Here is a 15455-nt window from a genome sequence, read left to right on the forward strand (position 1 = left end):
ATGATCACATAGTATTCCACTTAAATTCCCATAATTAAATGTAATCGATCCCATCCTGAAACATACTAAATTTACACTTAGTCTTTGGCTGTTACAAACAATACTTTAGTAAAACATCCTTGCTCAAATATATTTGTAATTGTGCTACTTTTCACCCACAGGATGAAATCCCAGCTGACATATAGGATCCAGTGGAGCTGGTTGGGGGCTGCACAATTCTCCATGTCATCTCCAGCCACTCACTTCCTCCTGCAGACTGCAGCTTTCCATCAGAGCAAATCAGTAACAGTAGAAATCCCCATGGTCTCCAGAATTATCATACCTCTAAGCCTTTGCAGGTGTTATCCTGTCTGCCCTGCCATACTTGTCTTCTTTGGCAAGCTTCTACTGATTCTACAATCTCTCAAATGTTCCTTCTTCTGCAAAGACTTCACTTCTTTCTCCTACACAGTCTTAGGGACTCTGTCTTCAATGAAACTATTGAGGTTATGTACATCTACATCATTATTACTGTAATTTTGTAGGCTTCTCTAACTTCCCATTGGATAGTGATAAAAATATGGAAAAAATTAGTTCTCATTTTTTATTTCCAATGAGCTCACTGAATCTTCAAAACAACTCTTTGAAGTAGGTATTCTTGATATTCTTACTTTACAGATGAGAAAAATGAGGCATAAAGGTATAACACAACTTGCTCAAAGAGAAAGTAAATGTCAGAGCAGGGACTTGTACCCAAACATGGTGGTTCCAGAATCTATTATATAAAAATCCTCACCAGACATGTCCAACCCCCCCGGTCTCCTCTTAGTCTTATTCCAAGGTGGGGGGGGGGGTGTTCTTGTTGTCTTTTTCTCTCCCAGCCTCCCCATCTCTCCTCCCATTACAACTCCATTTCTTCCTTCCCACAAACTATATTCACTCCCTCCTAATTGGTGAAGATGAATTCAGCCTTCTCCTGGCTCCAGTTTCAAAACCCTCCTCTTACAACCACCAGGGATCAGCACACAAAGGGTCCCTAGCTACCAGGGCCCACACACCATCATAGGGAGTGGAGGATCATGAATAATAATTACAACATTAATAGAACATCGGCATCAGGTGGCGCTCACCAGAAACCAGAATCTGAATTGAAGATTAGCATACAGGACTCTATTCAGGAGACTTAGGATGACACCTGTGGAAGGGAAGGGGAGGGACACAGGGTTGGGCAGAGTGAGAAACTGAGCTCTAATACAGTCCAACAAAGACATCAGCTGACCCCATGAGGAGTACTGCAGCTGAGATGGCCTTTCAGAAATGTACCAAGTTGAGATGAGGTAGCCAGGCTATTGATCAGTCATTGGAAGCAGGCTGCCCATTATGAGGTGTTGTGACACTGGGCAAAGCAGTTTTCTTTTTTCACCAAGACTGACACTGAGGGCTGTCTTCAGCAGCACTCCCTGCAGTAACAAGTGTATTCCTGAAGGGGGGTCAGTATGGTACATCAGAGCATCCACTCAATGTCCCATCCTTTAAATGCCTAACATCACATTATTCTAAGCAGTAATTTCATTTTCCAGATGGGATAATCAAGGCTTAGCAGGGTAAAGTTAATTGGTAGAGATCACATAGACAGTAGCAACAGAGCTGGTATAGGAACCCAAGACTGGCTGAGTGCAAAGCCCATGTTCCTTCTCTACATTAAGCTACCTCCCTCAGGCACATTATAAATTGTATGACAGCATGTATGTGGTAATCTTTTGAAGACCAGAAATATACACTCATAGAACTGAACTCCTTCCAGAACTGTGCTCTCCCATCACCCTCCAAACAAGCAATTCCCTCTGAGCCCACACACCCACTTGCTCTCATTTTCCACATGTTTACTTGGATGTAGTCACCAATTACATACTAGGCAGATGTCATCTGGAAAAGAAGCCATGGTCATTATCAAAGAAAAGTGAGAAATGCTTTCAAATTATGCTTGATGTCTAGTCCACATTTGAGGCTAGCTCACCTTTTAAAATAAAAAAAATACTAGCAATGCTTCCCAAATGTGGTCTATGGACCCTGGGAATACCCAAGATTCTTTCAGGGGGTCTCTGAGGTTAAAACTATTTTCATAATAATAGAAAGAAGTATTGCTTCTTTTACTGTGTTGACATTTGTGCTGACACTGTGTTGACTGATGGCGAGAAGCCATCGTGAGTAAACAGCTGATGCTTTAGCACGAGTCAAGGCAGTGGCACCAAACTGTATTAATCGTTGTATTCTTTAACACCGTGCACTCACAGTTAAAAGATAAAAATAAAACTCAATTGCACTCAAACATGCTTTAAGAGGGAGCAATAAAAAATATTTGTATTACTTATAAGAGACTGACAAACTATGGCTATTTAGACACGGGCATATGTCATACATTTTTTAAAAATTAAATAAAAAGAGCCTGCCATTTCCAGAAAAACAACTCATGGCATTTGTTGCCAATGGTTAAACTCAAGCTTTCAAGCAAGAATTTAAATTTTGGAAAATGTGTATCTGCCATTCATGAGCTTGACAACATTCTAATACTCACATTCTGATGAGATTGGTGGTGATAATAAGGAATGTGATTTTTTGTATTGTATAATGAAATGAGTCAACATTCTGAAGATCTGCATAATTCAGTGAATTGATATTTTCCATATGACCAGTGCATGATGTTAAAATGTTATGCGTGGGTAAAAAAAGAAAAAAAATCCACTCAAAGGAAAGGTAGACCAGTGGATTTCAGTGCAGTAGAATGTGAAAAGCTCACTGATATGGTTTCAGATTTCACATTGTAACTAACATTTAAGAAATTATCACTTGTCAAGTTTTGGTGTAGTATCAAAGAAGAACATCCACAATTGTCTGATAAGATTATTAAAATGACTCCTATACTTTACCTATCTGTGTGAGACCGGGTTCTCTGCACAGACTTTGACAAAACATTACACTGCACAGAATCTGACTTCAGAGCAGATGTGAGAATCCAGTCTTCTATTAAATAAGATATTAATGAAAAAAAGTTAGAAAGGGGAGAGCCAAACCATAAGAGGCTCTTAAAAACTGAGAATAAACTGAGGGTTGATGGGGAGTGGGAGGGAAGGGAGGGTGGGTGATGGGCATTGAGGAGGGCACCTGTTGGGATGAGCACTGGCTGTTGTATGGAAACCAATCTGACAATGAATTTCATATTAAAAAAAGATATTAATGAGATTTGAAAAATATAAAACAATGCCACCCTTTTGACTAATTATTTTTATCTTATAAAATATAATTATTCTTCATTAAAATGCCATTTCTATAAACATGAAATGGAATACTGTCATTTTAAAATAAATTAATAAATCGTCTCATAATTCCCCAGTTCTAATTTCTCTTTTTTAAATGTTTATTTTTGAGAGAGAGTGAGTGCACACACAAGCAGGGGTGGGGCAGAGAGGAGGGAGACACAGAATCCGAAGCAGGCTCCAGGTTCTGAGCTGCCAGCAAGGGCTCGAACTCATGAACCACAAGATCATGACTTGAGGGGAAGTCAGACACTTAACTTACTGGGCCTTCCAGGCACCCCACTCAGTTCTAATGTCTAATCTCAATAAATACATCCTATGTAAACAAAAGTTCTTGGGGTTCCTTGACAATTTTCTATAGTGTAATGGGTTCTTGAGACCAAAAATTTTGAGGACCACTACTCTAGGATCACTTAGCCAATACTTAGAGAGCAGAGGTAGGATTTTTTTTTTTCCCCAAGTGAGTTATTAAAATATTGAATGAGGGGCGCCTGGGTGGCGCAGTCGGTTAAGCGTCCGACTTCAGCCAGGTCACCATCTTGCGGTCCGTGAGTTCGAGCCCCGCATCAGGCTCTGGGCTGATGGCTCAGAGCCTGGAGCCTGTTTCCGATTCTGTGTCTCCCTCTCTCTCTGCTCCTCCCCCGTTCATGCTCTGTCTCTCTCTGTCCCAAAAATAAATAAACATTGAAAAAAATTTTTTAAATAAAATATTGAATGAATAAATGGAGGATTTTTATCTTTTTAAATTTTTTTCTCCTCCAGTTTTTATTTAAACTCCAGTTCGTTAACATACAGTGTTACATTAGTTTCAGGTGTATAATATAATGATTCAACAATTTCGTACAACACCCGGTACTCATCACAACAAGTGCACTCCGTAATCCCCATCTCCTATCATACCCATCCCCACCCACACATCCCCTCCAGGAACCTTCAGCTTTTTCTCTATAGTTAAGAGTTTCCTGGTTTGACAGATGAGACAGAGAATGCATGTGCATGTGCACACTTGAGTAGCGGAAAGAGAGAGAATCTTAAGCAGGCTCCACACTCTGGGCAGAGCCCAACATGGGGCTTAATCTCACGACCCTGGGATCATGACCTGAGCCAAAATCAAGTGTCCCGCACTCAAATGACTGAGCTACCCAGGCATCCCTGGAATAAGTATTTTTAAGTGAACGAATAAGAAAAGGTTAAACGGATAAAGTATTTTCATAACTATATGAGGGGAGGCAAAATGTTGACTGAGATTGATTGTGTATATAAATCTAGAATACAAAAATATGAAAATGGGAAGACCCCTGGAGGTGAAGAAGCTTAATGTGATTTGTTCATTAGCTACCATATGACAGGCACTTTGTACATTTGCCCGCATAGTCTCACGATGGCTCAAAGAGCCAGGGATCCTCATTCCCTTTTCACACAGGAGGCGTTGATTCAGGAAAGTTACCGACAAAGAGGACATGTGGGGTAGGGGGATCCTACCCCAGATGTATGTGATTCCACAATGTTCCTGTCTGTTTCCCCATACTATGCTACTTCCCACCTGGTATCCAATCCCCGGTCACTCCTTCTTTTTACAAAAGAGGTAAAGCTCCAAGAAGGCAAGTAAGTAGTAGAGGCCACTGAATGAATCAGTGGCAGAGACAGATCCAGAAAGCAACTCTTGGGTCCTCTGGCTGGCACTCTTTCCACTGCCCCGTGCAGTGTCAGGCCAAGTTCTTCTGAAGAGGAAGATATTTTGCAGGATGAATTACATGGTCCCCCAGCTCTGAGAACTAAGGGTTCTAAGACAAAACTGAAGGAGAAGTATGTGCTGGAAAACGAAGTTTGAACACACAAAGTGTGAGGTGAGGTGGCTGGGTCTTTTACAGCAGCTGAAAGGAAACTAAAAGAAAGGAAAAAGGCAGAAGTAAAATGTTTAGGCAGATGAAACCCTCTTGCTCTTTCTCTGGCTTATAACTTCATGAAACACGTGTTTATAAAGCACCTCCATGAGCTGGGCGTTATGTTAGGTGGAACATACGCTGGATGCTGGAGTGTGGGCCATGAGTCACAGATAATCCCATGGCTGGGGGTCCTGCAGTCTTATGGGGAACACCAATGGGAACAGTTCCAATACACTGGGAGCGACCAAGGTTTTGACAGGGAAAACGCTAGGTGTATGGGATATGGAAGAGAAACATGATCTTGCCCGGGCCTGATAACATGGCACCTGCTCCAAGTCTTAAAGGACTCAGAATTGCTTAGGAAGGAGAGAAGGCATAAGGGATGTAAGCGTGTCACACACCCAGAGCGTGACATCTTGGAGAACGGGAAGTATTTCATTCTTCAGAGGGGGAATGGCCTCTTTCACATCTTGCAACAGCCACTCCCACCCTCCCCTCCGTACTCGGTCATACTGAAATACCTTCAGCTCGGGTTTAGACATTTAAAATAACCACGGATCCATCACGACTCCCTTCTTGGACTTCTGGAGGTCTAGGGATCCCAGGATGAGGATCAGTGGGCCAGATACTGTGAGATTTTTCTGAGTTTGCACAGGGAGATATCACCCCCTCCCCATACACGTCATGCAAGGCTTTTCACCCATGCCTGGCCCGTAGTAGGAGGCCCAGAAATATTGAATGAAGAAGTAAGAGTCTTTTTCACTTCTGCTTTTTTCCTTCTGTTCTTTTTATTTCAGCTGCTGCCGAAAAATCAGTCACCCCACTCTATGCGCGCTGAAACTTCCTTCCGCCAAACAGACTTCTCTAGGCATTTGGCCCCGGATCCCCAGTTCTCAAGCTGGGGTGGGAGGGGATGTACATAACTTACCTGCAAATTGGCTTCCTCTCCAGGGGATCTTGGTTCTTGGTGGATCATATTTTTACAACTCGACCTGATCACACCAGCAATTTCTCGAGGACAGGAAACTTGGCCTTTTCATCTCTGAATTTCCACCTAAGACCAAAGAACATTTGTTTACTGAAAAAAAAGAAAAAAGAAGTAAAGGTTTTTGTCCTAATGAAGCCTTCTCGTTCTTTCTCTGCTGTAACTGCTACCCAGACGCTCCACTAAAACTGCAGTGACATCTTTTCTTTCCCGCATGGACAAGTTTGTCATGATTCCTGTGTTTATATTTCCCAACCCACTCTGATTCAGGGGGAAAAATAAAGAGGACTCCACAGGAAAGCACAAAACCCGAGCACAACAAGCTGGGTGTGGGGAGATGCTGAGCATCTGAGTCAGCTCCCAGAGGCGAGCAGATGCTGGATCCCTTTCACCAAAGTCTTCCTCAATTTCCTTTCTTCCCTACTCCAAGCCAGGATACATCCTGAGCTGCAGCAGCTGATGGAAACCGGGCATAGAAACCCATGGAAAAGTCCAGAGAGACAAGAGGAATCTCGAGCCAGGTCTTTCCAAAATCCGAAATGAAGGTGACTATGAAGGTCCTTCCAGCTGCCGCTAAAATGGAAAATTACAACCATTTCCTCCAACGTCTGGTTAAGTCTCTCCTGAAATCTTGCTTCATCAATAACCTCCTGTTTAAGGTACAACCTTTCCCTTCCTCCTGTGGCACAGAACCCTCATCAGTCTTATGCACCCAAAAGAAATCACATTTTTTTTGAAGACGAGGACCAACAAAAAAATAATGAAAAATTAAATCCTGTTCCTGAATCTTCCTTTGTCTTTTATCTATTTTTCTTTCTTTTCTTTCTTTCATCTAATTTTCTCAAGAATTTTTCTTTCTTTCTCTGGCTCCATTTTCTCATCCCTCATTCATTTTTTTTTTTAATTTATTTTTTTAAATTCAAGTTAGTGAACATACAGTGTAGTATTGGTTTCAGGAGTAGAATTTAGTGATTCATCACTTACATATAATACTCAATGCTCACTCCAACAAGTGCCCTCTTTAATGACCATCACCCATTTAACCCATCCCTCCACCCACTTCCTCTCCAGCAACCCTCACTTCGTTCTGGATTTAAGAGTATCTTATGGCTTGCCTCCCTCTCTGTTTTTATTTTATTTTTCCTTCCCTTCCCTGATGTTCATCTGTTGTGTTTCTTAAATTCCACATATGAGTGAAATCATATGATATTTGTCTTTCTCTGCCTGACTTATTTTGCTTAGCATAATACACTCTAACTCCATCCACTTTGTTGCAAATGACAAGATTTCATATTTTTTTGATTGCCAAGTAGTATTCCATTGTATATTATACCGCACCTTCTTAATCTACTCATCAGTCGATGGACATTTGGACTTTTTCCATAATTTGGTTATTGTTGATGGCACTGCTGTAAACACTGGGGTGCATGTGCCCCTTCAAATCAGCATTTTTGTATCCTTTGGATAAATACCTAGTAGTGTAATTGCTGGGCTGTAGGGTAGTTCTAGTTTTAATTTTTTGAGGAAACTCCACACTGTTTTCCAAAGTGGTTGCACCAGTTAGCATCCCCACCAACAGTGCAAGAGGCTCCCCTTTCTCCCCATTCTCGCCAACATCTGTTTCCTGAGTTGTTGATTTTAGCCATTCTGACAGGTGTGACATTATATCTCATTGTGGTTTTGATTTGTATTTCTCTGATGATGAGTGATATTGAGCAGCTTAGCATGTGTCTGTTAGACATATGGATACCTTCTTTGGAAATGTGTCTATTCATGTCTTCCGGCCATTTCGTCACTGGATTATTTGGGCTTTTTGGGTGTTGAGCTTGACACATTCTTTATAGATTTTGGATACTAACCCTTTATCCAATATGTCATCTTCTCCCATCCCGTCGGTTACCTTTTGGTTTTGTTGATTATTTCCATCACTGTGCAGAAGGTTTTATCTTGATGAGGTCCCAATAGTCATTTTTGCTTTTGTTTCCCCTGCCTTCGAAGAGACATGTCATGTAAGAAGTTACTGCGGTCAAGGTCAAAGACGTTGTTGCCTATTTTCTCCTCTAGGATTTTGATGGTTTCCTATCTCACATTTAGGTCTTTCATCTATTTTGAAATTATTTTTGTGTTCCTATCCACTTTTAAATCCACTGCAAGCTGGCCCTTCTTTTTCTCTCTTGAACACCAGTTCCACTGTGCATATATTCCTGCCTTTATCTTATTTGACATCTTGGCAGCATTTGACCTTCTTGGCCATTCCTTTCTTTTCACTGTCCTACTTGGGCTTGGACTTTTAAAGTACTATTCTTGCTTTTGTTTTTTCTTTTTTTAAAAAAAAATGTTTTTAATGTTTTTATTTTATTTTTGAGACAGAGACAGAGTGCAAGTGGGGAAGGGGCAAAGAGCGAGGGAGACCCAGAATCTGAAGCAGGCTCGAGGCTCTGAGCTGTCAGCACAGAGCCTGACACAGGGCTCAAACCCATGAACCACGAGATCACGACCTGAGCCGAAGTTGGAAGCTTAACCAACTGAGCCACCCAGGCACCTCTTGTTTTGTTTTTCTATCTCTTTGGCCACTTTTTCTCAGAGCTTCTCACTGTTTCCCTTGCTCTTCTCTTAAATATTGGTGTTCCCTATATTTCATCCACTTCATTCTTGTTCAGTTTATTCCTTTCTCACTCCTCACTTAAGGATATTTTTGAGTATTTTCTTTGTATCAAGCATTGTTCTAGGTAACCAGAAATTTGTAGACAATTCTGTCCCATGGAGCTTAGAGCATAGAGGGGGAGACACAGGATTTTCTACTCTGCACACTGTTACTAAAATATTTCATCCTCATTCATCATTTCAACTACTACCAAAATGCTCTTAACTTTATAACCTATGGTTTCTATTCTGAACTTGATTCTATATTCCAGACACATAGCTCTACTTCAAACTCCTTTAGGGGCGCCTGGGTGGCTCAGCTGGTTGGGCATCCATCTCTTGATTTCGGCTCACGTCATGATCTCACAGTTCACGAGTTCAAGCCCCACATTGAGCTCTGCATTGACCATGTGAAGCCTGCTTGGGATTCTCTCTCTGTCTCTGCCCCTCCCCTGCTTGTGCTCTTTCTTTTTCTCTCAAAATAAATAAACTTAAAAAAAATAAATTAAATTAAAAAATACTTACCAAACTATACATGACAGAATCTCCATCTCTTACAGGAACTTAATTCTGCTTATTTAAACTAAACTTCTTTTCCCCAACTTCTATTTCCTGTGTCTTGTGCCAATGGCATCATCACCAAACCAGCCATTTAAGTCCTAACCACAGGAGACACTTAAAAGTCTTCCTTTCTTGCAAAGTGGGTGGAGGAGAGTAGAAGGTACTGGCTTCCAGTTATGGAATGAAAACGTCACGGGGAAGAAGGGTATAACAAAGGGAATATAGTCAACGGGATTACAATAGTGTTATATGGCGACTGAGGGAAGCCACACTTGTAGTGAGCGCAGTGTAACATATAAAGTTGTGGAATCACTATGTTGTACACCGAAAACTAATGTAACATTGTGTGTCAGGTACAGCTCAATATAAATAAAATAATTAATTAATTAATTAATCAATTGCTGGTTTTCACTTATCTTTCACCCAATCTGTTCCCAAGTCATAAGGGTATCATCTCCTAAGTATCTCTTACGTCTCTATGTCTCGTTTACAAAAACCTTGTAAACACTCTAATCAGGTCAGCATCATTGCTTCCCTCTCTTGAATTAATAAGCTCCTATTAGCCCCGTATCATTATCCCTCTACAGGTGTGCTTTCTAACATACAATATGGATCATGTTACTGCTTTGCTGTAAACCCTTCAGTGCTTTCCTGCTCCTGGGCAAAGACAGAAGTACTTCCCAGTTCGCAAGGCCTTCCACAGAACAGGCCTTCCATCATCAAGGCCTTCATAAATCGAGCCATACTTCCCCAACTGCTTTTGGTATGGTCACGTGTTCCAATGGCACAACCAAACTGAAAGCTTTGGCATTATCAGGGTGGGAGGTATCTCATGCTTATGCCTCAGTGACACTGCAAAAGTGCTTCCCTCTTCCTGAAATACCATACTTTTCCTTACCTTTTAGAACATCTTGCCATTATTCAACATTTGGGTCTGAGGCTAAGGTCTTCCCTTACACCATCAGGAATAATCAATTTCTTTCTTGTGTTTGCACATGTTTCATTTATGGCGACTTTTATATTTTAGAAACTGCTTTGGTATTTTAGGCCCTAGAAGTTACAATTTTCACTTCTGTATCCCCTGCTCTACAAAGAGCCATCAGCACATAGTTGATGCTAGGAAAATATGTGATGGAATAAAAAGCCCTACAAACCAACCTGGGCTTTACTTGGATTCATTTGAATTTGCTATTGTTTTAATCCCATAGTATGTATGTGTGTGTGTGTGTGTGTGTGTGTGTGTGCATGTGTGTGTGTGTGTGTGTGTGTGCGTGCTTTAGTTTTTTCACATGGAGAACGATATTTTTAGAATGTGCATTATCTCTGGATACAAAATGTTTTGACTAAATCTAATCTGTCACTGGTGAGCACCCAGCCTGGAAACAGCAGAGCCATTTCTGAGCTCCTGATACAGCACTATTTCTGGGGATCAGCTGGTTATCCAGTAGCTGGTTGATGACCTTGAATCCATCATTTCATCACGGAGGGAGCAGTATTTATTCTAACAAGAATAGACACAATTCCTAGAGAAAGATTTTCCTTCCCTGCTCACGTCCTTAAGACAGTTCTACCTTTTGTGGCCTTACAGAATACTTTACCCATTGCTACAACGTCCTACGTATCATTGCTTCCAATTAGTGAAAACATTTTATAACAAAGGAAGTATAACACAGGGTTTCCATTTACAGACTTTACTAGTCTTACCATGTGTCCCATTATTCATATATAATTGGCTTGAGAGAATGATGAAATGGCCTAACAAGGGCTCCCTTTTGACACTATGTTGGACACAACCTCCTATGGAGAAATTTTTGCTTGCGAAACCATTATCCTGGGTTCAAGAGGTTTGGGGTTACTACTGTCCTAAGGGAGCAACACTTTCATCAGAGTAAAGTTCTACTAACGTTGAATTAGACAGTACTGAGACTACCACTTCCTCTTATTTTCGGGGCTACTCATGTTGCTGAACCAATAGTTAAAGAAGGGTATCATTGCCCCAGCAAGGATATCTAAGTCCAATTACCAGAGGGAAATTGAGATGCTATTACACAATGGTGGTAAATAGAACTGTGTCTGCGGGGGATTCATTGGGGTACATCTTATTCTCCAACAGTTCTGTTCGGTGGAAAATGAGGGCAATCCAAAACAGGATTTTCTAGGACTTACATCTCATAAGAATAAAGATTTGGGTTACTTCAATAGGTAAACAATGTCACCCAGCTGAGGAATTGGCAGCGAGTAATGGAAATGCAAATGGCAGTGGAAGAAGGCAGCTATAATTATTGACATAGGCCTCATGAGACTTATATGAAAGCTGAGGTTATATCTGCATGTTTTCCTTAATTAATATTTTTCTTGTCCCCCGCCCCCCCCCGCCCCCTTTATTTCTACCCACAGTCTTTCCTTAAAAACCTGGTGATGGCCAGAATTCTTTCAGGCTTCAGATAGGAATTTCATCAAACTGAGACCCCCATGGGACATTATGGTACCTGATGGGATTTTTGTGCCATCTGTGTGGAGGGAATCAATCTTTCACCTGGACAAAGACAAGAGGGGGTGCTGAAGGGAAAAGGTGGTAGCCATTGCCAAATTTCTTCCAACTGGACCATTATATTTACTTTCCACCACTCTCCAACCTGCACTGTGCTCCTGGACACTGGCTTTATTAACCCATCAACAAGTTCCCATGATCAATGGCTTCCATGGGTTCAGCCAAAGGGAGACAAGAGAGCAGAAGACAGAAGGCAGGTGAGATTAGGTATTTATTCTTTAGGCTATTTTCATGACAGATCACGTCAGGTTGGCTATGTCCTTGATCTGAAAGCCACAGGTCCTGTCAGGGATCCTCTACTAAGATGTTCCTCTCTAGGTTCTGACAACTAAGCTTCTTCTTCTCAAGCTTCATAGCATAAGCCTCTAATCAGTTCCTGTTACTAGCCCCGGGGTACTCCAGCATCCCTTGACTATACCATCATGAATATTTCTTTTTGAAAACCATCCTCAAATCATTCAGTTGGAGAGTGTCATCTGTTTCTAGCTGGGATGTTGACTGATAGAGCTGGTGCCCCTTGCATTATGGAAGGATGGTTCTGATTACATAAGAGTCTTAAAAAGACCGCTGTTACAGATTTATACTCCTGGGGAGGTCCCAGATTTCTGGATGAAATAGCTTTAGAGGAGACTTAAGAAAAAAAGTCTTTTTTTTTTTGTTTTTTTTGATAGAGCTGTTAATAGGGCTTCCCTCCACCACTTCCCCCCAAAGCAAGAAATATGTCAGGGCATCCTAAATGGAGGTTTGGATTCATTTCAATTTGCTCTGATAGTGAATTCCATAGCTGTGGACCTTGGACTAGGATGGACTAGGTGTAGCTGAGGACTCACAGTGGCTGTTGTTGGCTGGCTGAAAGGGGCATTTATGAACAGCCAGCCACAGGGTCAAGCCACAAAGTAGCATAAAGAGGACAGTGTGCGCTTCTCTCAAACTGCTAAGTACATTTCTAACAAAATGATCTTCTCCATATATTAACAGCAACAACAAAAAATTGAATCACCTGTGAACTGGACCATGAGGGAGAAATGGGTCTCCGCTTGAAAGGAAAATGACTCAGGAATCAAGCTCATTTACTCCAGCCCCCCCACAAACCTTCCATGACTTTCTCGATCCCGCTAACCACGCCCCAGGGCGCTCTATGGTTCTAACTAGAAATTCAGGGGCATTCTTTGCCTCTCCCTCTACTCACCTCAAGTTTTGACTGAGCCTGGCTTACTGGAATTATCCAGACAGACTGGGTTCAAGTTGCAGCTCTGATACTTCAGAGAGCTGTGACTTTGACCAGCACGTGTTTCATTCTTTAGTTTCAATGTTTTCATCTGGAAAATGGAAATAATGATATCTAATAACCCTTGATTTGACATAATATGAGCACAATTAATATGTTCAATGAGCATGATTTGCAAAGTAATTAAAACATAACTCTGTTTTCCATCATCCTTTCCAAATATTCTAAGTGAAAGTAATCTTATCATTCCCCTGGATGAAAAAGACATGTGCAGATCCTATGATTTTTCTCTTGTTCTTTTCTTAGCCTGAGGCGCTAAATGGTCCGCAGTTCTCGAAGGAGCAAAACCTGGCTCCTTAGAGACATCAGACGAGGGTAAGACACAAAAATAATTAGGTCTAGGGGAATAAAAAGAAAAATGACCATCATATTAGAAAATTATATAACTATCTCTGGAAAACCTAAAAGAACCTATGGACCAATTCTTAGAAATAGTAAAATAATTTTAAAATGTGGCTGCTTCTAAGATCAATATATACAATTTCATTTCATCCCTTTCAAGCTCCAGAATAAATAAAAGACTCACCTATAACAATAAGAAAATGCTAAGGATCTTGGAAATATAATTTAAATGAAGATTTGAATTAATGGAAAGATACAACATAGCCATAAAGAGAGATTATTTTAAATATGTTAATTATCTCCAAATTGATCTATAGATTTAAGACACTTGCAGTTAAAATCCCATTAGAATGTTCTGAAGGAAGCTGACTCCCTGATTCTAAAAAAAAAAAAAAAAAAAAGGAAGAAGCTTGAAATGCATAGAGTATCTTTTTTCAAAAAACTGTGTTTCTGAATACAATAAAAAATAAACAAAAATAAAATGTATGTGAAAGAACAAAGGCCAAGACATAGCCAAACACTTCCAAAGTGAAAGGATGTCTTCTATCAGATATAAAGATTTACTATAAAGCTTGTTAACGAAGACAGTACAGTATTGGTATAGATACAGACAAACCAATCATAGGATTAGAAAAGAGATTCACAGAACAGGGCTGCACATATATGAAAAATTGATATCTGACAGAGGGGCATCACAACCTACGTGAGAAAAGAATTAATTAGGAAAACCAAATAACCCAGAAGAAAAAGTGGGCAAAAGTTATGAATTGGCATTTCACACACACAAAAAGTCACACGTACGCGGCAAAAAATATTTGAAAAGAGATTCAACTTTTTAGAAGTCCGGAAAATGCAAATTGTGATAAGATATTCACTTACCACACTAACAAAAAAATCACTAAGTTTGCTATCTGTTGGTGAGGATACGAAAGAGAATGTAAATTGTTATGACAAGTAGTTGACATTGTTTTATAAAATCAAATATCCGCATAGCCTATGGTCCAGAAGTAGTTCCACTCCTAGAGATGTAAATGGGTACCAGAAAACAGGCAGAAGAATAATCATCGCAGCCACGCTTGTAATGGAAAAATAAATAAATGAGTAAATGAGTAACACAATTCTAATCTATAGGAAAAGGGCACGTAAACTGTGGCAGTTACACACATATTACAGAAGAATGAAAATTAACCATTGCTACAGATTATGACACCGATGAATCTTAGACATTACCCTGTAAAGCAAGTTTCAAATCATTAAACTCTGTAATATAACAAAATGATTTTGAAATAAATTATTTAGAGAATATATACATATGTGATGGAAGAATGGAAATAAAGGAACGGTAAGAAGAGAATACTAGAATTCTAGAATTGATACCATTCTAGTTCTTAAAGTTGGTTGTGGGTGCTTAGGTATTCATTTTATCGTTTTGCTTCTAACTATATTATACATATTCCTTGTCTCCAAAATGTTCCTGAGACTCTTAATTTTTTTCTACCTTTTCCCTCTTTCCTCTGTTCCTTCCATTGTGAAATTGAGACTATACAGTGAATAATGTAATTCAGTTACTGAGCATTTCAGTTTGATCTGCTTCTCAACTATCATTTCTATTTTGTCTGTTAAAAGCTTCTACCTTACCACTTATTTCCAAAGTATTCACTTTTACCTCATAGAGAACAGCTCTCATCAGGTGCCTTAAATTCTCTGTTTAATAATTCCAATATCAGGGTTATCTCTGGGTTGGTGACTATTGTCTTTTCCCTTAAAAGTGGGTCAGAGTTTCTTGGTCCTTTATATGTGAAGTAATTTTTTATTAAGTCCTAGACATTTTGGGTATTTTGTTGTGAGGTTCTAGGTCTTGCTAAAATCCTCTAATGAATGTCAGTTTGTTGTGTGTTTTTTTTTT

General features: G+C 40.1%; 1 long non-coding RNA gene across 2 annotated transcripts in view; it reads right to left on the reverse strand.

Moving 5' to 3' along the window:
• The window catches only part of LOC121027194 (uncharacterized), a 282693-nt gene that overhangs the window by 173683 nt on the left and 93555 nt on the right, over positions 1–15455 (reverse strand). Inside the window, exons 5-7 of one of the 2 annotated variants that reach the window (XR_005788599.1) lie at positions 13109–13238; positions 8024–8154; positions 6108–6233 (exon numbers count right to left, since the gene is read on the reverse strand). This is a non-coding gene — a long non-coding RNA (uncharacterized LOC121027194). Of the gene's footprint in view, positions 1–2905; positions 3001–6107; positions 6234–8023; positions 8155–13108; positions 13239–15455 lie in introns of those variants that run through there. The other variant, XR_005788600.1, reaches the window with a different exon arrangement.

Source organism: Herpailurus yagouaroundi, unplaced genomic scaffold, assembly GCF_014898765.1.
Source record: "Herpailurus yagouaroundi ecotype Mexico unplaced genomic scaffold, PumYag 77, whole genome shotgun sequence".
In the NCBI taxonomy this organism is placed as follows: Eukaryota; Metazoa; Chordata; class Mammalia; order Carnivora; family Felidae; genus Herpailurus; species Herpailurus yagouaroundi.